Source organism: Pinus tabuliformis, chromosome 8 (assembly GCF_031772625.1).
Source record: "Pinus tabuliformis cultivar Carrire ecotype Pingquan chromosome 8, CPIR1, whole genome shotgun sequence".
Classification (NCBI taxonomy): Eukaryota; Viridiplantae; Streptophyta; class Pinopsida; order Pinales; family Pinaceae; genus Pinus; species Pinus tabuliformis.
Window position 1 is genome coordinate 1,488,809,151 of NC_142294.1, and position 21,629 is coordinate 1,488,830,779.

A 21,629-nucleotide genomic window follows, 5' to 3' on the forward strand; every position below is an offset into this window, starting at 1 on the left:
GCTTGTAACTCTCTAATGTTCCTAGGGTGTCTTATTTGCAAGATGGCTTCTATTCTTGCAGGGTCCATTCTTATGCCATCTTTTGAAATTATGTGACCTAACAACTTTCCTTCTTCTAACCCAAACAAGGATTTTTTGGGGTTCAGAGAGATTCCAAATTTCCTGCATTTAATAAAAACTTGTTTTAGATGATCCCAATGCTGATTGTCATATTTTGAAAATACAATAATGTCATCTAGATATATCACAAGGAAAACATGAATTTCTTTTGCAAAGGCTATATCCATAGCCCTCTGGAAAGTGGCTCCTACATTCATTAGCCCAAAGGAATTTTCACATGCATGAATGTGCCCCAAGGAGTAGTAAAAGCAATTTTGGGTTGGTCATCAGGGTGAAACAAGATTTGATTGTAACCAGAAATCCCATCCAACAATGATATTCTGGTTGATCCAACTACTCTTTGTAAAATGTGGTCCATTTTGGGGAGAGGGTAATTGTATTTTAGCAACACTTTGTTGAGGTTTCTGAGATCCACACAAAGTCTGATCTCAATAGTTTTCTTTCTAGTCTGCACCAAGTTTGAGACCCAATCAGAAAATCTAATAGGTGAAATTATTTTTGCATCATACATCCTCTTAATCTCTTTTTCAATTACAGGTAATAAAACATGATTAATCCTTCTAAGTTTTTGTTTGAAAGTTTTTTTATTTTCTTTAATAGGAATTGTGCGCTGGATGATGTTGGTGTCATAGGACTTGAGGTCCTCATAACTATAAGCAAAAACATCTTGAAATTCTTTTAACAACTCAATGTATTTCACTTTTTCAGTTGGAGGCAATGATTTAGAAAGTTTGATCAATTTAGGATTTTCACTAGTGCCTATATTACATTCCTCTATATTGGACTTCAGCGGTTCCATTTTAGGTTTCCTAGGAACATCATTTGAATCAAATAAATCTTCCAGAGGGGTTAATCCCTTTAGTAAGAAGTTATCTTTGAGACTGATTACTTTGGTCTCCTCACTGATTATTTCATCAACCTCAATTTGCTCCAAGTTATCTACATCTGATCTGGTAAATTTAGTTGGGTTGGGTCTATTTAGCTTGTCACCTTCTATCTCATCCTTAGTGTCAGGAAATATGGATGTATCAGTATCTATATTGTTTTGTGTGTTGTTTTCTTCTGCAGTTCTCACATCCATGATTGTTTGTATCGATGTTTCGAGCCATCCACCGTGGCCTCCGGAAGAAAACAACACACAAAGCACTGATCGCAGAAGCCTCAAAACAATAATCTATATTGTTATTTACAAACTCTTCTTCTGAAATTAAAAAGTTATTTATCTGTTTATCGTTAGAAAATATTTGCCAATTCTTCAAATTATTTGGAATTGTGGGTTTGCGCCTAATTTCAGTAGTGTATTGATGGTTGGGCTAAAAGGGTAATTTGCAGGTGCTGGAAACATTGCTAAACTATGGGCTTGCATATTATGCTTTCTAGGAATTACTGCAAGCTTTGTTTCTAGGAAAGTGTTAAGTATTTCTATAATAGTATCTCTATAACAACTTAATCTAGGGTCTTTATTCATATATACAACATCAATCTGTTTTACAATTAGTTCAGAGTCTCCCATGACAGAAACTTTTTTAGCTCCTAAATTCCTAACTAACTTAAGACCTAAAACTAATGCTTCATACTTGGCCATATTATTGGTACATTTAAAATTCAATCTATATGCATGGCCTTCTGAGTGATTATTTTCCAAATTGTATATCCACACTCCTGCTCCTGCTCCAAACTTATTAACCGACCCATCAAATTCTAGATGCTGTAATATCTCATGCTCATAATTCTCACTATCTGGTGCAACAAACTTTTCATTAGTTACAACAATTTGACCATCTTGTTCACTGAACAATTCTGTAGTTTGGTTAGTTTCTTTTTGTGTAGAAACTGCAATTTATTTTGGTGCTGCATTAATATTGTCAGAAATTTCTTCTTGTGTTTCATCAGCGTCATACAGGATAAAAGAATCTATATCTGAGTCTATGGAGTAGATGGGAAATTTTTGAGGCTGATCCTGACTACTTACCATATATTTCATTAAGGTTTCACGGTATAGTTTCTTAGGTTGTCCAAAAACAGAGATTGTTGCATATGACATATCTAGTTGTAAGGATCCCTGAAGTTTGACTCCCCATGATCTGGATAACAACATGCCATACTTTGGTGGGATGTAAGAAACCACAATATCCATAAGGATTATTTTGGCAGGATATTAGACTAAAGTAACACATGGGTCTTTGATCAATCCTAGACATTGTACCTGATTGAAGTCAAATGAGAATAAATCTTTGTAAGGCCTTGTAGTGTCTAGGTTTAATTTCTCCATTACTGATTTGGGCATTAAATTGTGGGAGGCCCCAGAAACTAACATTGCATTGTGTAGAATTTTGTCATGGATACTAAGGCTGATGTAAAATGGTGGAACTCCTCCTTCTAATGGTTTGACATTAATATCTGGACCGAATATGAGTTCTGGTTGGTCATCAAACAAATTGACTGAATCCTCATTTTCGACAATGTTTAAGGTTTGGTTTATTTGTGATTTATAAATTTGATTCTTGATTAGCTCTGTTAAAGGAACTGAAATATTTAGCTTTGTATCTCTGTTCCAAGATTGAATGTCAAAGAGACTTTTTCTGTTTGAGGGTTCTGAACTTTTGACGCAGGGATTTGAGTAGACTTGTCTTCTTTTCCTTTATTGGGGAATTCCTTATGTGGATCTTCAAATCTAATGTTTTGAGCTTTGTCCGCTGGTTCCTTAGGTGGAATCAAAGTGGATGGTTGATCAACAGAAGGTTGGTTAGAGTTTATATATACTATTGTGGAACCAGAAGGAATTGGGTTCTACTTAGGGAGAATTTGGAGGATTTTTGAAATGAGGGCCTATTTTATTTTCTTGGGTTGATTTTGTATTGTTTTCTTGGTTTGGTCAGGGACATCAAAATTCTTTTTGCTTCTTAGATTATACTGTTTATGTACTTCAAAAATGGCATAATCATATCCTTGTTTGTAATCAAATGATTCCCCAGACTGTATTTGTAATTGCTGTAGCTTATACAGTTCCTGTTCATCTTCGGTTAGAAAAACAATGTCCTCATCACTTATTCCCATTAGGTTAATTTGTGTATCTTGTTCTGGATCTTCAGGCTGGGATGTTTCTGCATAATTTTCTTGAAAAGGAGGCCTAATGTTCTGATCCAATCCATTTTTCCCAATGTTTTGGTTTTGGTTTTTTCTAAAATTTGGGTTTCTAACTGGAGGTGCTTGTTGGTTATCCCATTGAGGTTTCCTCTCCATATTCTCTATTCTATCCATTAGTTTTTCCATACCTTTGGCTAAAATATATATTTTAATGTCAGACGGTGAAGCTTCATCTTTAGCAGTTCCTCTCCTTTCATTTCTAACTTTGGCCCTCTTAGTTAACAAATTAGCCTCTACACTAACAGCTACACTTTGCATTTCTTCTAACGTTGGGGGGCTTCTTTCCCTAAGTTGGTATGCCATATATGTGTCAAAACCATCAGGGAACTTTATTAGAGCTAATCCAGGTGGGGGTCTAAGATTAACTGGGATGGCGTTATATATATTATTGAATCTAGTGCAGTAATCTTGAGCAGTTTCATTAGGTCCCCTTCTAATATTGTCATATTCTGAAAGGATTTGTAGGGGATTCTTTTTCTTTTCCCATCTGTTAAAAAATTGCTGGTGCAAAGCATCTAAACTATCAATACTATTAGCAAGCAATGCTCTAAACCATTTCCTAACATCACCAACTAAAGTCTAGGTAAAGAGTCTCATTTGAACATTATCTGTGTCATTCTCGTGCAATTCAAAGTAATCTATTATCTTGTTAACATGTTGTTGTGCAGTGTAATGTCCTCTGCCATCAAATTGAACAATTTTACTTTGGTAGTCTGCTGGCATAGCACCAAGTTGGGCAGGTAAAACAAGAGGAGCATATCTATTTGCCATGGCTGTAAGCTAGGAGGGGTTAAGATGTGGGGTTGAGGTACTCGGGGATGATGCAATAGTGGATGAAGAACCAAGACTAGTAGGTGATGAATGGGTAATGATAGATTGGTGAGGGAGAGTAGGTATGAATGGTGGTGAAGAATGGACTTCAGAAGGTATTATTGTTGAAGTTGAAGGGAACAATGGTGAACTCAAAGTAGTAGACAACTGTTCAGAAAGCTCAGGGATCGAGGTAGTATTGATGGATGATTGAGGAAATTTCAGAATGTGTTCATCAATTGATTTGTTGGCCTGTTGAACTTCAAGGTCTGCAATAAAATCAGGATCTAGAACAGTTTCACTGAGTGCATTTTCGAATTTTGTTCTAAATAATGAATGTTCAAATGGCACATCAAAGGGAAGTTCTTTTAAAAATAACCACTCATTAGGACATGAACTAGCTTTAAATAATGGTACCTAGCTAACTGAACTTTCTTCTTTTTTGGATTTTCTTGAAATTAGGTTAGGATTATCAACTACTAGGGCAGGGTTTGGATCTAGATTAGCCCTAGTAAAATGAGTCTTCCTAGAAGCCAGAATTTCAAAAAAAATTTAGTTGTTTTTTGTGATATTTTTTCAAGATAACTTCTAACAAATGACTTTAAGAGGCTCAAAATGTAGATTTAGAATTTTCTTAAAGCTTTATTAGGGCTGAGGATTCGATGTCCCCAGTATGGTCGCCACTATGTTATCACTCAGAATTTTCTCTAGAAGTTATTAGAAGAAAGAAAATGATCGAGGTAACCACAAACCAACTTTTAAGCATAGGCTCTAGCCAACATATGGCTCAGAGAGGGCTCTCTCTATATGATTTAGCTTTGTTTGCTGGGATTTTAGGCTAGTTCTTAATGTTCAGGGGGTTTTTGATTTGTATTGAAGATTGGGTGGTGGAATTCTTGAAACAGATGGATAGAATGATGTCTTCAAACCATTGGGCTATGGAGTCAACATAAGGGCAAAAAAATTGGGTGAACTCATTAAAGGGAATGTTTAAAGGGCAAGCAACAGAGTAAAGTGCAGGTCTTTGGGGCAGAAGGGTGAAATGATTTGAACCAGGGTGAGATAGAAATCAAGAATTCTCAGACTGAGATTTAAACGAGGAATAGAGGGTAATCGGAAACAAAGGGCAATTAAGAATCCTTTGCTATAGATTATAAAGAGACAACCTAAAATAAGGAGCAATTGAGAATTCCTTAACTTAGATATGAGTTGAAAACATTTAAATTCCTAACTGTTAAAATAGAGTGTAATTAAACAAATTCTGAGATATTGTTCCAGTTATAACATTCAGATTTAGAAATACATTAAAGATTGTGGAAAAAATTTAAGAAAGATAACAACAACATGAGAAAATACTTATCTGCACTTCGCTCAACACATGAATCCTGTGAAATATTTGGTCTTTATTCATTAATCCAGCTTGCTGGTTTAGTCAATGCTCCAATGGCTTTACAGTCTTTTGATCAAGAAGTCTATAGAAATGTATAAGAATCCACCCTACATACTTCGAATTGTGAAGTATTTATACAAAAATTATTACAAAATATCTCAAACTAACTTGAGATTTAATCTAGGAAATAAAAATATCTTCTGGCAAGAAGATAGAGACAACTATCAAACTGCTTTCATGCTGTCCCTTTTGTTGTGTGTTGCTGGCCTTTATAATTTGGCTTGTAGCCCTATATGCTCTTTGCTGTTTGAACTTTCACGCTGGAGGCTTTAGTTGCTTTTGGTTTTCATTTGATACTCTTTGGCACTGATACTCTTTAACCATGCTGACATGCGTTTACCTTTTACCCTGCTGACTGTACATTAACATTTTTACTACATTTTACTATAGTAAATCAGTGAATTTTTCCCATAATTCAGCATCAGGTAATTTTCTTTTCAACAATGTTCTATATATCTCATTTGCCTTGGTGTACTTAGCAAAAGTAGGCCTAGTGATGAATAGGTGTTTCACCTCATGCTGGAGAAAAAATAGGTTTTCGAATGTCTGGTAAAGAAATTTACCTATTGGCAATGCCTTTATCGATGATGTACTGGCTTGTTCTTTAGCTAGCTCTCTGATTTTGTTGTCATAATCCTGTTGTGTCATGAGCTTGTGATTTATGACCAAGGGACTGGGTAACCCTTTCTCTCTCAAAATTTGAAACTTGGCCATAAATCTATCAACTGCTACTTGCATATTTTGACACTTGTCCTCCAAGTTTAACATTAAGTTTCTCTTGGAAAGGACCTTTCTTACCTCCAAAATTGTCTTTGTCCTATCCTCTATATCCAATTCCTGAAGTTCATACTTGTTTTTACTGTTGAGGAAGAGGATAAGTCTGGTTGCATCTTCAGGCATGTCTCCTAGTTCTTCCTTGACCTTTTGGATAGCTTCTGTATCTACCTTTATTAGGTCTATTTGTTTAAAAATCACTTGAATGGATGGCCAAATATCATTGACAAAGTCAATGATATTGGACCATAATAGTTCCTTAGCTTGCTCAAGGGGTTCCTTCAGCGTTAGATCTTTTTCCATAGCTTTCAATCTTTCATTCATTCTGGCAGCCTTCTACACTTCTTCCTTGTGCATGATCTTGACAAGCTTGCAATTTGTTTCCAAGCTTGTCACCTTTTCTTTTAGTTTGTTCATTTCTATAGCTTGGATAGACATTTCCTCCATGGCTCTGACCAATGCTACTTTTTCTCCTGATGCACCTGCTGTTGTTGTAGACTCTGTTGAAACTGGTTGCGCTGTAGGCATGGGAGTTGTGGGAGCCAATGAGGCTTCCAACATTGAAGGGACTGCTGTTGAGACTGTTGGGATGACATTTGCAGAGGTAGTGGCAATATCACTTTGCTTCAATTGAATTAAAATGTCTAATTCCTTCTCTGTCTCCCTTAACTGATCATTAAGTTTGAGGACCAAGTCCATCAACTCTTCATGTATGGTTTGGCTCTCTAAGACCTCCTGTGTTTGGGGATGTTGCAACTGAGGTATCTTCAATTGTTTTTTCAGTGCAGTAATGTCATCATTCTTTCTCTTAATTAGCTGCTCTGTGGCTTTAATATCTTTGGGATCATGTCCCAACTCAATCATTAAGTCTTCCAAAGACTTAATTCTAATATCCTTGACCTGTGAGGAGGCCTTCTCCAATTGATATTGAGCTGAGATATTGCTCAATGAATTTTGCAGTTGATGAGAAGCTATGGCTTTCCTTGTGAGGGTGGAGTATATCATCTCCCCAGCCTATTTATGGAACTAAATTTGGTCTATGGGATGAATATCCCTTGCCAATACCTCAAAATCAATATTTTTATAGTCCGCTAATGTCCTTGGCTATTGCATAGTTGGTTTTATGAAGGAGATTTGTAATTTTCCCTCCTTGATGTCAAATGCTAACATCAACCTTGTCTGATTGGTAGGTGCGAGTTTGAGATACTAAGCATAAGTCTGTGCCTTCAGTTTCTCATTTCTCATCTTGATTTCTTTAAATATGTCTTTTATATATTTTTCCTTATGAGCAGGTCTACTGAATGAGGACACTTCTACAATTAGCTGTCTTTCCAAAATCTGGGTCTGTGATGTGGAAGGACCCTATGTTTCTTCAGATAGGGCTGTGCCTTTACTTCTATCTAGCTCAGTATCAATTATTTCTACTAAGCCTTCTATGTCTTCATGCTCTGAAACAGGATTGATCCTTTGCCTCTTGCTTTGACTGGTCTCATATTGCATATTTGATATGCCCATTCCTAAACTTGAGGGTTACTCCCTGGTCCTTTTGGGGTTCTTCTCCTCATTCTGAGGAGTCTGCATAATAGGAGGGGTACTCATGGTTACTTCTTGTTGTTCAGGTACCTGCAGAAATGAGCTCTTATCAAACTGTCTTTCTAAGTCACATAAGGTGTTCTCTACCTCTACCCTTGTACTGTCTCTATCTACAAGAGTAGTTTCCACCCACTCAGATTAATTGGCATATTTTTCTATCTCTGGTATGGGGTGGTGAGTATAAGGTCCCAACTTGACCTTCTTTCTCAATTGGTCACAAATTCTTCTGGGTCATACCTCCACATGAAACTCTATTGAAACTTCATACGCTGCAAAATTTGGTCTGCCTCCTCCCATGCCTCTCTAGAATTGTAGATGAAGGGGCCTAACTAGTTTTTTACTTTGAATTGTGATATCTTCTTGGTCGAGACAAAATTCATCTCATTAGAGTTCATTATTTATCTATAGTACTCTATAGAAAATAACCTCATGGGGAGGTATTTGGGTAGTCTATATGGTGCAAGTTCGCAACTATAAATTCTTATCTCTGTGTGGTTTTGGTAGAGGTACCAATCTCCCACTTTGCTTAGTTTAGACAACTGAAGGACCCTTTTGATCTTTGGACTTATTCTGGGTGGAGGGCTTCCTGTCAGCATGGTCATGACTAGATGAACAACAAAATCTATGAAATCTGAATAGGTATATGGTGACTGAAAATTATGGAACAGTGGAGTCCAAAAAATGATAGACCCGGGCTGGCCTTTGGTATCCAGCTTCTGAAGGGCAAAATGAAATATGTCTGGTTGATAGTATAGAAACATGTGGTAGAGGATAAATGAGTATTTAAACACTCTTTCATTGTGCATCCTGGTGAATTGTTCATGCATTCTGTCAGCTATGAACTCAACATAATTGTACAAAACAGTAGGAGGTTGTCTTGGGGTATAAATTGACATGAAGGCTAGGACAAGTTCATCCACAAATTCATCAATGGAGCAACCAAGAATACATGATATCATAGTGATGATTTGTTTGCCCCTTTAAGAGAACATGGCAGAAACATATGGAGGGGGATCTTTGGGAATAAACCACTATTCTATAATGAATGTCTGAAATATTTGGGCTAACTTGGACGGGCTCAACTTGGAGTACTGGTCTACCAAATTGCCAATGGAGAGTGGGGTTAGGTTTTGACCTAGTAAAATTTGCAACATTTCATTAATGGAATCAACTATAATGGTGAACACGACCTTTTGATCAGGGGACATAATAGCCCTCTGGTTGGGAATGTAACAGGCATGGCACTGGTGGAAAATTTCAGGGAAAATATGTACCTCTGGGAACTGGTATTTGGGCAAATTTGACTTCCAAAAACCAATATCATCAGCATGGTTGAGGTATCTGTCTCTACTGAAACAATGGATTTGAAATAGGAGGTTCTGGGTAGATGTATCCTTAATTTGGAAATCTCTGTCAGCTAAGAGAAGGTGGTCGATGTCCAAATGGGGAGTTGTGACAGGTCTAACGTTCAAGGCAATAGGGGCAGCTATAATATAGTTCTTATGGTTTTAAATTTGGCATTATAGGTTTAATTCAGGGGTTTTGAATGGAAACTCGAACTTTCAGAGGGTTTGGCCGTGGGTTTTCCAATTTAAAGTATTATTCAATTAATTTTACTTAATTAAAATACTTCACAAGCCGAATGTTTTTACAAATTTAAGAGAGCGAGTGGTAATTTTCCGGTGAAATACATGGAATTGGGTGAATCATCTGCAAATTCGGAGTTCACGGCAGCTGCAGAGGTTCGAATGGATCTAGTGTGGACTGAGAGTTCGACTAGGGTCTCTGCAACTTTTTCAGGAGTGAATTCCGAGTTTAAATGGTGAATTTGGCGTTTGCAGGAATTTCACTGATTCACAGAGAAATGAGCGAAAAACGGTAAAAAAGGGCTTTTCGGCCTTTTAATGGAGCAATGGTTATTTTTTGGCCGTCAATTTCTAATGAACAGTAGGTGGTTTTGCAGGTTGAGCAGGGAGGCAGTTTCCCAAGCCATTGCACTGCTTATGAGGCGAAGGTGATTTTCTGGAGGGGTCACCCGATCTAATCTAGAGCATGACACGTAGTAAAGGAGTGGTCGGGCAAAACCACTTTATCAGGTGGGTAACGTTTGTCCATCGGGCACAGCCGATATGGCTGTGGACTGTTGGATGAGCGGGAAGTTGATCTAACGACAGTCGGGCGACAAACCTATGCGAAAGAAATGAATGAGAGTTTGGGGGGGGGGGCAGGGGCCTTAATCACGATGGTTTGTGATTAATATGGGGTTAATCATGAGGTTAGGGGATCAGGTGGGGCTTAATAGAGGTTTAACTCAACTTTGGGTAAAGGTTGGGCATCGGGTGAGCCCGATATGGTTGTGTACCGTAGGATTTGGGCACAAATGATTGGACGGTGGTCGGGCAAGGGAATAGCACGGACGAAATGTACGGAGGTTTTAGGGGTGGCCCGATGCTTTAATCACAAGTGATTTATGATTATTTAAGGTTAAAGAGGGGTTTTATTTGTTTTGTCGGGATAAGGGGCAAATGTATTAGTTTTTATTAAAACTAAGTTTTGGGGGTATTTACATAGGGATTTAGTTAATATACAGGAGAAGGGTTTCATCGGGGAATTATATAATAAAATTAATAATTAATATGAAATGTGGCGGAGTGGGTTTTTCCTTGAGTAAAAAGGTAAAATGTGATTTTTGCGCACATACACTCAATTAGGCTAAAAGGTTTTTTGTGGTTTTTTTGGGTGAAAAGGGATTTACATGGAGTTGTGCTTATTTTTCACAGGAAAAAGAGTTTAACCATAGGAAAAGGGGGTTTTATTAGGGAAATGAAGGGGGAATGGATGGAGATGAATTTTATGAAGGTGATTCTAACAATTTTTGTCCATAAGTCATTAAGCTGAGGGTCCAGTCCCTCCAAAAGTCATAGAAATGCTCTGAGCCTCTTTGACTTAAAGGATTTAAGTACTTAGAACTTATTTATGGGAAATTAGTAAGTAGAGGGGCGAAATGACTGAGGGGATATTAAATAAACCAAGTTGTAAACCATTGTCCTTGCTTTGTTTACTGCTTATGCACATTTGAAATATGTATTTGTAGGAATTTCACCATAGATTAAACTGATTATGCAATGTACTAAAGCAAAATACTTAATCTACTTCGACAATCAAACTTGCGGAAGCTTAATCAATTTTGAGCAAGATCAAATAGAACACATATAACAGATGAAGAAGAAATAATCACACATGAAACACAGAAGAATACCCTAGGGAAAGCCTCAGCTAAAATCCTCGCTATCTGTATTATCATACAAGTGGAAATATCTCAGGATTACACAAAGCTTTAGCTAACAAGCTATCGAGATCTCAGTACAATCCCTCACTGCTGCTCATAGACAGAATAGACAACACATATGCCTTCCTTCAGTCCTCCAAGCCTCCTATTTCCTTGCGCAGTTTCTCATGGGTCCTCTAGCTGCAACCTGTGTGATTCTCACCTCACACACAACACTGACCTCTGAAATAACTACACAATCCTGAAGGAGATAATTCCTTCTGCATGGATGAGTTTCCTTTATAGGAAAATTCCTCCAACTGATAGTACACTGTCCCTTCCTTTAATCTCAACTGGGTCTTTCTCTGAACTGACATGCATGAGTTATTTATGAGAGATTATTCAGTTATCTAGATAACACCAATTGCATGCATGCATGCATTAATTGATTGAACTCACAATTAGTTCCTCCAACTGTTTGGAACTAATTTAACTGGACTTCAATTAGTTAACTGAGCTAACTAATTACAACTCAAATACAACTCATCCTTATCTCCTTAATTAAGGGATAACTTCCTCAATCAAAGGGATAACTGTTGCATGTCTTCACAAAGACTTCATGTTTGATTTTCTCTGACTAATTAACTCAAGATGAGTTAATTAATTATTTTTCAAACAACTGCTGAGACTAAATTCGATTTTTAATTTTCAATTTTAATTCAAGGACTAATTAAAATTGGAATCTATCCCGAAATGCTATTTATAGTAATACTATTTTTAACATTTCTATTTTTTGTTATTTCCAACAGAGTTGGAGTATATCCTGAAATGCTATTTATAGCAATGATATTTTTAGCATTTCTTGTTGCCATTTTCAACACTCCCTCTCAACAAGAAAGGAATTCAACTAGAACCCGATCCTGAACCTTGGGAATGTTCTGCATGCAACACTTCTCTCAAGTGTTGTTGCTCTAGCAACTCCAGAAACAAAAAATATCCAACCTGAATTAGAATGATGCCTCTGTCATCAAAGTCTTTGACTGTTATTGCCTCTGTCGACTGAAAACTCTACACCTCTATGCCCTTCAGTATTTGACTGCTCTAGCCTCTGTCACTTTAATCTCTGACTGCATCAATCATACTGATTCCTCCTGCTGCATCTGTGCTACTACTGGTCCTTTCTCCCAGCACTGCATCCGCACTGCACCTCCTCTCATCATGTTGCATCGTGTTGCCCACTGCTGCACTGCAACTTAGTTACTAGAAGAAAGTAAGTGATCTCCCAATTGACCTCCCTGTTGGGCTAGAAACACCCTCTGATGCTGAAGCTCCCTATGTCGCTGATAAGTGCTTCCTCTCTGACCTCTGCGCTGCTGCAACAACTCCTTGCATCTCGCACCATTTCACACCTCTTTGTTCCATACTGCACTGGTGCAACACTCCTATGCCTCTTGCATTGTTGCAGCCTGCTAGCTATGCACAGTCTTGGGACTCCTACACTGTAGCTCTCTCTGCCGCTCCACCCGCATCTGTCTCTACCCACTTAGCCAATCCTGCTACTACTCGTCGGGGCTCCCATAGCAAGGTATAATCAAAGAGGCTGGGTATCGCAAGGATCCTACCCCTATTTCAGCCTTCTTGGGACTATCACTTCACATTGCCCCACCTCCCACCTGGAGGTATGGATGCATGTGAATCCTTTGCCCACTTGGCTTGAAATTTCCCCCTACTGGAGGGCTCTGCATGAGTGGATGCCTCCACTTGGTCTCCTCTCAACATCTCCAATTGTGGCTTCTCCACAATTGTTTGAGACTTCTTCTGGGGCTATATGTTGAGAGGTAATTTACTCTCCCTCTCAACCACCAAGTCTCCAACATTTGCCTTGCTCCTCAAGGCTTTTTATGCATCTTGTACCTCAAGTGCATACAGGTTCTTGGCTAGCACACCAATCTGTTTCATCTTTCCTGCTGTCACGAAATTTTCTGGAAACAGAGCTGATTTTAAATCAGCGATATCTCCCTCATCCGAACTCCGATTCAGCGAATTTTTTTTTTTGAATTTGTGTATATTTTTCGCAAGGAATCTAGATCTGCTATTTATTTCTGAAAATTTTACACAAAAAATTTCAGATCTGCTCTGCAAAATCGCAACCCATATTTTATTTTATTTATTTATTTTTATTTTTTACTTCGAATTCTCTTCTTCATATATTGTTCACTGCTCCGATAAACTTTGATCTGATACCATGTAGAAATTTCACCATAGATTAAACTAATTATGCAATGTACTAAAACAAAATAATTAATCTACTTCTACAATCAAACTTGCGAAAGCTTAATCGATTTTGAGCAAGATCGAATAGAACACATATAACAGATGAAGAAGAAACAATCACACATGAAACACATAAGAATACTCTGGGGAAAGCCTCAGCTAAAAACCTCACTATTTGTATTATCATACAAGTGGAAATATCCCAGGATTACACAAAGCTTTAGCTCACAAGCTATCCAGCTCTCAGTACAATCCCTCACTGCTGCTCATAGATAGAATAGACAAAACATATATCTTCCTTCAGTCCTCCAAGCCTCCTATTTCCTTGTGCAGTTTCTCCTGGGTCCTCTAGCTACAACCTGTGTGATTCTCACCTCACACACAACACTGACCTCTGAAATAACTACGCAATCCCGAAGGAGATAATTCCTTATGCATGGATGAGTTTCCTTTATAGGAGAATTCCTCCAACTTATAGTACACTGTCCCTTCCTTTAATCTCAATTGGGTCTTTCTCTGAACTCACATGCATGAGTTATTTATGAGAGAATATTCAGTTATCTAGAGAACACTAGTTGGATGCATGCATGCATTAACTGACTGAACTCACAATTAGTTCCTCCAACTGTTTGGAACTAATTTAACTGAACTCAATTTAGTTAACTGAGCTAACTAATTACAACTCAAATACAACTCATCCTTATCTCCTTAATTAAGGTATAACTTCCTCAATCAAAGGGATAACTGTTGCATGTCTTCAAAAAGACTTCATGTTTGATTTTCTCCAACTAATTAACTAAAGGTGAATTAATTAATTATTTTTCAAACAACTGCTGAGACTAAATTCGAATTTTAATTCTCAATTTTAATTCAGGGACTAATTAAAATTGGAATCTATCCCAAAATGCTATTTATAGCATTTCTATTTTTTGTTATTTCCAACAGAGTTGGAGTATATCCTGAAATGCTATTTATAGCAATGCTATTTTTAGCATTTCTTGTTGCCATTTTCAACAGTATTTAAACATGACATAAGTGCTTTTGTGTAATCACTTGATATTTCTGCAACCTTTCTTCTACTTACCCATTTACTTACCCTACCATTTTTTCTTCATTTATTTGGGTGCATTTAGTCTAGCAAACCCTTATTCTATCTTTTCTTTAATAAAACAAACTATCTATTTCTACCTTATATCACCCAAAGGCTCAAATTAAACTGATGAGCTCCTTTTATTTTCTCTATCTATCTAATGATCTTCCAAGATTAAACTGTTTGGTTAGATTTTATTCTCTAACTATAAACATAAAATTCAAAGCATGATACAATCAAGATTTAACAATTTGATTACCATGGATTGTGGCATGAATAACAAGCTGCACACAATCATTATTATGCATAAAAGTAAATAGTAGTGGCATTTAGACTTGCTCACTTTCATGGTCTCTTTTTGTTTTTTTGGGTTCATATATTTTCATTTTTTGACATTTTCTCATTCTTTTTGTCCTTTGATTTTTCTTTTAGGACATACCCTCTTTACATTTTTTAATTTTTTAATATGGAAAACATTTGCAGAAAGCAAAGGTATGTACAATATTACAAGGCTTAACCTTAGTCATTCAAAATTATGACTCCTATTGGTATAGGAACCTAACACCAGCCATTGCTCCAAATCGTTGAACCTGACCTTCTTGATTCCACAAAGACATCGTCCTAATGCTACTACATTTCCCTCTTCGACGGTACCTCTTAGCACAAAAATTTGCTTCTGTCTACTTACAATGGCCATGTCGTCTCTAGTGCCCTCTAGTTGGGCTCGATTATCATTCTCAAAGAAGTCAGTTGCACTTTTTTGCAAAACTATGCGTATGTTAACTCTTCACCATATTCTTGATGTTTTTCTGTTCCTTCTTTCTCTCCACCACTGTCACTCTAACTAATGTTGCTTTTCTTTTTTCTTTCTTTCCTTTTTTCAGGACTCTGCAAATTATTGAATTGGAAGTTCTCGAATTTCATCCAACTTTTATTGGGGACCCAAACCTTCTTCAAATTGTACAAACATCGACATACCAACTGGCCTCTTCAACGTCACATGCCCCTGCCTTGTCTACTGTTGCTTCGACATAAGATTCTGCGTCATCATCAACTCAGTTGTCCTCCTCTTTGCTTGCTTCCATTCCATTCATGGCGATAAACCCCTATCGTAAAAAATGGTCGATCCAGGGTAAGGTGCCTTGAAAAACATCTGTTAGCTCCTACAACAATGCTCGAGGGTCTGGAAAGGTCTTTGGATTTGAACTCGTTGATGCTGCCAATGATACCATCAATCTCTCTACCTTTGGTGATCTAGCAGATTCCTTGCATGACCTTTTCCAAATTGGGAAGCTTTACATGGTTTAAAATGGCACTGTGAAACCAACAAACACAAACTACAACCATCTGGATAGAAAATGGGAAGTCTCCCTCTCTACAACTTCCACTATTGAACCTTCCTTAGACGATGTTCTAACAATTCCTTTCCATCGTTTCTATTTTAAATCTATAGATGAAATCAGATCTACAAACCTCAGCTCAATTGTCGACATCATTGGCATTGTCAGGTCCATTTCTCTAAATTCCACCATTTGTCGAAGAGATGGCTCTCAAACACCTAGGAAAACTCTAAGCTTGGAAGACACGTCTGGCTATAGTATAAACATCACCCTATGGGGGGAGTATTTCCACACCTTTAGCAAGCAACTCGTTGAACTTGCCTCTTCTGGTGCTTCGACTGTGCTTGCAATCAAAGGGGGTATCATAGTCGAATTTAATGGAAGAACTATTAGGACTATCTCGACCACCAACCTAGTGCTAGATCCCGCCATTCAAGAGACTGAACAACTCCAATCATGGTTTCATCAAAGATACCGCTTGGCCTCTTCACCATTGTTAAGTAGAAAATTATTGGGGCCTTCCAAGCAAGGAAACCCACAATTGTCGACCTCACAGATTTGCATCCCGTTGGAAAACCAACACGGTCCTCTATTCGTGGAACCATCACCTCTATTGACATGCAAGGTTTCTACTTCCTTACATTCCCTCTCTCATCTGATGGCATGCAATGCATGAAAAAAGTTGTCAACCACTCAAATGGAATGTGGCACTACACAAAACATGGTGGGACCTTCCCGGAATGTGACTATCAGTATGTGCTGAAATTTGAAATGCATGACCACACAGGTGTACTGGAAAATTTCAACGCATTTTATAATGATACAACTAAACTCATGGGTGTTAGGTCCCTATAATACTAGTGATTACCCCATTACTATTGTAGTTATATCCCTTATTAATATTGTTGTGCCCCTATTATCTCCATATTGTTATTACTGTGCCCCATAGAATCCCTCTATTGTTATTTTTGTGCCTTTATATTATTATTGTTAGGTCAGCTGGGTTATATTGTGACTCCTTAGACTCCTATATATAGAAAGGAGGTTTTGTCATTTGAATCATCAAAGAATCATTCATTTGTGTAATGGAAAGGAGGTTTCCCCCTCGAAGAGGCTGAATTCTAAGGCGTTGATCTATCTTTTCTATCTTTTTGTGAGTTAGTTTTATAACATTTGGTATCAGAGCTTTGGATTCTAGGGTTTCGCTGCTCCAATAGGTCATCGTGGTATTTTTGCTATAACTTTTTTCTGCAACGTTTCAGAAGCAAAACAAAAAACCCATTTGAGATGAAATCGCACTAAACCTTGGGTCCAAATTTCAGAGCTTTTTGTGCTATATTTGCGGAGATATGATATGAGGGAGTTGGTATTTTTGCAGACTCCTGAATTACATTCCAAACAGGTGACCTGGGTAAAATCGTCATAACTTTCTCTCTGAGCATCGGATTGAAGTTTCATAAGAAGGTACAGAAAAAGGACGGATTTTAGTTTCTTGTATATATTTTTTAGAGCCAAAGGTCGAAACAGGGACACGTGGCATGCCGTACAAGTTCGCTCCATGAACTAGTCTATAATCAGGTCATTGTGGGAGATTTGGCATAACTCTTCCTTGGAGAATCCAATTTGGATAAGACTGGTGACACTGGAAAGAGGACACAGAGGGCTACTGCAGGTTGCAATTTCAAAACTGGATGATCCGAAATTACAGAGATACATCAGAGGCAATATCGAGCTCCTACAAAGTGAAAAAAGGTGTGTAGATTCTTTTTAAATTTTTGATTAAGCTTGGTTTGAAAAATTATTTTGAAGGAATTCAAAGGGCATAGTAGAGAATTATTATCGGTAACTGATGCCCTCAGGAAAGAAAATGAAAACACCTAGTAAGCAACCTGAAAGCTCTAGCATGACTCATGAAGAAGAGGAAGAAATGCTACATGATATATCAAAATTACAAGTCCAAGTGCAACAAATGTCACTCTCACGAAAGCTAACAGAAGCTAAGATAAATGGTGTGGAATCTAAGATAAAGGGCATGGAAGCTGAGATGAATGGCGTGGAAGCTAAGATGGATGATTTGAAGATAGATTTGAAGACATATTTGAAGAGAGACATGGCAGATTTGAAGATAGACATGGCAGATTTGAAGACAGATTTGACAAATTTTCTACAAGAAATACTTACAAATGGTGAAAGGGTAGTGAAGGAAACTCATGATGCAAACAAAAGAAATGTTAATCATGATTTCATAGACTCTAATGTTGGATCGAAGAGCAGATTTGAAGACAGATTTGACAAATTTTCTACAAGAAATACTTACAAATGGTGAAAGGGTAGTAAAGGAAACTCATGATGCAAACAAAAGAAATGTTAATCATGATTTCATAGACTCTAATGTTGGATCGAAGACCCACCATATTCCAAAAATCGATATGGGGAAGTTTGATGGCAAGGATCCCGCAACATGGATATTACAGATGGATCAATTTTTTGATCTCAATAATGTGCAAAACACACAAAAGGTACGTATTGCAACTTTATATTTGGAACCAAATCAGTTTGTATGGTATCAATGGCTTTTCTCTTGTAAACAAATTATCACTTGGGCAATTTTTACAGAAGAATTGACAGCACAATATGAGGATACAAAAATCAACACTTTTTTTAGCCAATTGATAAGTCTCAAACAAAAGGGTTCAATAATGGAGCACATTGAAGAGTTCCAAAAGTTGAACATAAGGGTAAAAAATATTCCAGAGGAGCATAGGATTGATGTTTTCATAGGGACTTTAAAGGATAATATCCAACATGATGTTCACCTTTGGGAACCTGATTCATTAGAGAAGGCATTTAGGTTAGCAAGAAAAATGGAAAGAAAAATTATGGCAACCAAGAAGCATCCCACTCATAACTATAAAGCTAGAAGTGTTGTTGCCCCTAGTCTTCCACAACCTATAAGGTTGACGCCACAAAAAATGGAAGAAAAAAGAGAAAAAGGGCTTTGTTACAGTTGTGATAGCAAATACACTAAAGATCATAAGTGTGTTGAGAAAAAAATATTCTACATAGATTGTGAAGAGGAAGAAGAAAAGGAGTAAGAAAGGTCAAAAGAAGAGGATATACTCCAAGAACAAAGCCTAGATAAAGAAGAAATGAATCCGACCATATCTTGTAATGCATTGGTGGGAATTACCACTCCTCAAACCATCAAGATAGAAGGACAAATCAAGAAGAAAAAGGTAATAGTGTTGATTGATTCAGGAAGTACCCACAATTTTATTCATTGTAAGGTAGCAAAAGAATTGAATTGCTTCCTATATGCAACACCAAAGTGTCAAGTGATGGTTGCAAATGGAGGAACAATAAATTTCTCTGGAAAGTGCCATAATATCATGCTATCCATGGGAGAATATGTATTGACTAGCCCAATGCTTTCCATTCCAATGGGAGGTGCTGATGTTGTACTAGGAGTCCAATGGCTACAATCCTTGGGTACAATAGCTTTTAATTTTCAAGAACTTTTCATGAAATTTTCTGCGGAAGGAAAGGAAGTTGAATTAAGGGGTATTGCAGGGAAACCGAGAAAGATAATCAACTCTAATGGTATGACAAAGCTTCTAAAAAAGGAACAAAGAGGTGTAATTACAAAATTATGTTCACTAGATGTTTCCACATCGAAATAATCTATTTCTCCAGATCTCCAAAAAGTCTTGGACAATCATTCCAAGGTATTTGAGACTCCCAAAGGTCTCCCACCTATTCGTGATCATGATCATGCTATTCATCTAATTCCAGGAAGTGTTCCTCCAAACATCAGGCCGTACAGATATCCCTATGCCCAAAAGAGTGAAATTGAACGTATGGTTGCAGAAATAATAGAGGCTGGTATAATTCAGCCCAATCAAAGTTCTTTCTCTGCTCCAGTAGTATTGGTGCACAACAAGGATGGATCATGGCGCATGTGTCTGGATTATAGGGAGCTCAACAAGCTCACTATTAAAGATAAGTTTCCCATTCCTGTCATTGATGAATTACTGGATGAATTGCATGGATCAATTTACTTCACCAAGTTGGATCTTCATTCAGGATATCATCAAATTAGAATGAAGACTGAAGACATTCTGAAAACAACATTTAGAACTCATGAGCGTCATTATGAATTTTTGGTCATGCCTTTTGGCCTTACCAATGCACCTTCTACATTTCAAGGTTTGATGAATTCCATTTTCAAACCCTTCCTTAGAAAATTTGTGTTAGTATTTTTTGATGATATACTAATCTACAACAAGTCTTGGAAAGATCATGTTGAACATGTTGAAAGGGTGCTACAACTATTGGAGGAGAAACAATTATATGCAAAAAGATCCAAATGTTTCTTTGGAGTACAAGAGGTGGAATATCTGGGTCATATTGTATCTCATGAAGGAGTTAAGGTCGACCCTAGCAAAATTAAAGCCATTAAGGAATGGAAAATCACCACATCCATAAAGCATCTGTGAGGATTTCTCAGGTTGACAGGGTATTATCGCAAGTTTGTTAAAAATTATGGGAGAATAGCAGCACCTCTAACAACATTATTGAACAAAGATGCATTTTCATCGACTTCAGAAGCAACAAAGGCCTTCAAACATCTTCAAGAGGCAATGTGCCAAGCACCAGTCTTAGCTACACCGGACTTCACAAAAACCTTTATTGTGGAATATGATGCTTCAGGAAATGGAATTGGTGCTGTTTTAATGCAAGATGAAAGACCCATTGCTTTTGAAAGTCGTCCAATCAAGGGAAAGTTTTTACACAAAGCCATTTATGAGAAGGAAATGTTGGCAATACTACATGCACTTAAGAAATGGTGACCCTACCTAATGGGAAGACACTTCAAGGTAAAAATGGATCATGATAGCCTTAAGTACTTTTTAGAACAAAGATTATCCTCTGAAGAGCAACAAAAGTGGGTCACAAAGATGTTGGGTTATGACTTTGAAATCATCTACAAAAAAGGGAAGCAAAATGTGGTGGCAGATGCACTCTCAAGAAAGGATGAGGATGTGGAAGCATTGTTGTGCGCCATTTCTATTATCCAACCACATTGGATAAATGAAGCAAGGGAGGAATGGAAGAATGATGAAGAAGTGTGGGCACTTATTCAAAAGTTACAACAAGATTCCAGTACATCTGATACATTTAGCTGGAAAAATGATTCATTATGGTACAAAGATCGCTTATACCTCTGTAAGAATTCCCAACTCAAACAAAAGATTCTTATGGAATTGCACACTTCTCCCTTAGGAGGGCACTTAGGATTTTTAAAAACTTACCATAGGGTTAAGAAGGAATTTTTTTGGGATGGCCTTAAGTTGGATATTCAAAAGTTTGTGGTAGAATGTTTGGTTTGCCAACAAAATAAAGTTGAAACAATTAAGACCCCAGGTCTATTACAACCTTTATCCATTCCAAGCCAACATTGGGAGGATGTTTCAATGGATTTTATCACAGGTTTACCCAAGTATGAGGGAAAGAGTGTCATCATGGTGGTATTTGACAAACTTACCAAGTATGCACACTTTTGTGCATTATCACATCCATTTAAAGCCAATACAGTTTCTACTGCATTTATGTAAACAATTCAAAAGCTACATGGAAACCCAAAGATTATTGTAAGTCACAGAGATCCCATTTTCACTGGAAATTTTTGGACAAAATTATTTTCTTGTCTCAGTACTCAGTTAGCTCATAGCTCATCTTATCATCCTCAATCTGATGGGAAAA